The sequence below is a fragment of the Pogoniulus pusillus genome, chromosome 3, assembly GCF_015220805.1.
Source record: "Pogoniulus pusillus isolate bPogPus1 chromosome 3, bPogPus1.pri, whole genome shotgun sequence".
Classification (NCBI taxonomy): domain Eukaryota; kingdom Metazoa; phylum Chordata; class Aves; order Piciformes; family Lybiidae; genus Pogoniulus; species Pogoniulus pusillus.
The window spans coordinates 26,228,867-26,231,349 of record NC_087266.1 but is presented as its reverse complement, the minus strand read 5'-3'; the positions used below and the strand labels follow the sequence as shown (position 1 = coordinate 26,231,349).

The window sequence follows — 2,483 nt, the reverse complement described above, 5'->3', positions numbered from 1 at the left end:
ACTGATGACTTTGTTGTGGGGAAACAAATAGCTCTCACTCAGCCACCTGAAAAACAGGCACGGAAAGCACAGCAGAACTGAATGGTCAAAATGATTTTGTGTCCCTTGGGCACCGTCTCATGGGGAAGAATGCATCTGGTCCCTGTTTCTTGTAGACTGTATTATTTTGTCTAAACTTTGGACTATGTGGTTGTCACAGACTTGAAGGCTAAGTCATGTTTTTGTGGGAACACTGTGATTCCCTGGAAAGATGAATGACACTCTTTGTAGTTTGACTGGTCACATGAGCCCATAGTGCACAGCAAGATGCATGTCTTGTCTGTGGAGTCCCCTCTCATTTGGGCAGGATACTATATCTACAGCCAGCATTGACATCTGTCATACTGTATCCTGTGATGAGTGTATATGATACTGGATAGGATTACCTTCGTGACAGTGTTAGTAATAGATGGTCTTGCTCTTCCAAAGTGGTAATTTAGGATTCTCACTTTGTTTCCACAGTGTCTTGCCACCCATATCTTGACCAGGCAATCCAAAGTCCTCCTTCCACTGTGCATCATCCTCTGGCAGCAAACTCCATTGCCAGGAGGAACCATGAAGTAGAAACAAAACCAGCTTTTCACAGCTCATGACAGTGGCCCTGAGCATAGAAGGGTTTTTCAGTCCACTGTAGTTAATATAATGTTTCCAGCTTGATACAGCCCCATCACAGTGTACTTCTAACCCAGAGGTGTTGCAGGGTAGAGGTATCCATCCAGCATCCCTATTAAAAAAAAAAAAAAAAAAAAGTCCATCTGAATTGTGCCACATACTTCAGAGTATCAAAATGCTCCAATTCTGGGCTACTAATCAGGAAAAGGCAAAGAACTGTTGCCACCTGCAAACTGCTGAGCTGCAAGAATGAGGAGCTCAAGTTCTCACTCAGGTACCCTTTGCCTTTGCTCCCCCATACTTGCCACTCTTTGCTTCCACTGCATTTCATGGTTAGAAAATTAGCTATATGAGGATTCAGGTCCTGCACTGCTGATAGAGGGCAGCAAAGATAGTAAGTAAGCTGCAGAGTGGATGTGAGAGGGCTGGTATAAAGATGCTATGAGGGCTGCAGACTGAGCACATCTGGGTGTGCTGACACTCAGCCTTTCATGAACCCAATTGCTAAAACCTCAGTACTTGTCTACATTAGCAGTGGTAATGTAAATAATAATGACTTTTGAGAGAACTGGATCAGAGTTGGGTTTTGTGCAAGTGTAAACTGAAGCTTTTAAAAATAGTAACACAATATTTGCAGAGCATAAATAAATAATAGAGAGGGTCAGTTAGAAGAAGTAATGTCAGTACAAATAATAGGAGACTAAATTAAGGCACTTAGTTTTGCTTCAGATTAACCAATGTCTTTGCTTACATGTGTGAAATTAAGTAAGTGCAAAAGCTGTTGCTGGAATACTGGATGTTGACACTCAAACCTATCCACATATTGTATTTACAGGTGCATTTCAGTATGACTGAACCACTGCATGGGATTTCATGGACTCCATTAGCCTGTCAGCAAGAGATCAAAGAGTCGTTTGTGTAAGTTGTCATAAGTCAATGGCAGTCAGATCTCAGGCATGTAACTGAGATTTAAATACTCCCTGAGATAACAGTGTCCATGGTTTTACGCAGACTCTCTGCAGAGGAGGAGAGGTTCGAGCTAACAGGAGATTTATTTTTTTTTAATCTTTGCCTGAACAACGTGATCATTCTTCAACTCTCATGTTTGTTGAAATAAAGCAAATATTTTAAAAGCACAAAATATGACTCCCTAGAGTAAGAAGAAAATAGAGGCTTACTTTTGTCAAAATCTCTTGGAAAACAAAAGCAAAAATCTAGAGAACTCACAGTATCATTAAGCAATGACTGAGATAATGTTATACAGCATCCTTCCAGCTCCTTCTTTTCTGTTCAAGTCTGCTGTGTGCTTCAGCCTAAAGGCAGAAGAAGCAGCTTTCATTCACCCCTCCTACACTGTGTGGGACTATCAAATGACAGCCCTGGAAAGTAATCATTATTACGACATAATAAAATGATTTTGTTTTAAAAAGGCAAACCAGCCATTAACAACTTACTCAAGCTAATATTTCTGCTGTTTTCATTTAAGTGTTGCCTCTTCTGTGGCAAATATAGAAACTCTTGAATTAAAAAAAAAATGTTTTAAAGTGCAAGATTTACACCAAACAACAAATTTTTGACTGAAGTTTTCCCCCTCTTGCTGGAAAACTGAAATCAGTTGGTATAAATGTCTAGGATGACAAAGCACAGCTTGTACCCAGTTCTACAACTCTGATTGTCTAACGCCCACATTTAATAAATATACCCTTTACTTAATGGCACTCTTGAATTTTTAAAAATGTTTAAGTTTAGCTTGAGTTTAGGCAGTGCTAAGTGCCTTGCTTTATTAGAATGACAGTGAGGAATTTTTGCTTGGAAGAATTTTTGCAACAATT

At 39.7% G+C, this 2,483-nt stretch overlaps 1 long non-coding RNA gene across 1 annotated transcript; it reads left to right on the top strand.

The window, feature by feature from the left end:
• Positions 1-505: 505 nt before the first annotated feature.
• On the top strand, positions 506-1,792 carry LOC135173790 (uncharacterized). Its single transcript, XR_010301435.1, has 2 exons — positions 506-925; positions 1,487-1,792. It is a non-coding gene; the product is annotated as an uncharacterized LOC135173790 (long non-coding RNA).
• Positions 1,793-2,483: the final 691 nt, after the last annotated feature.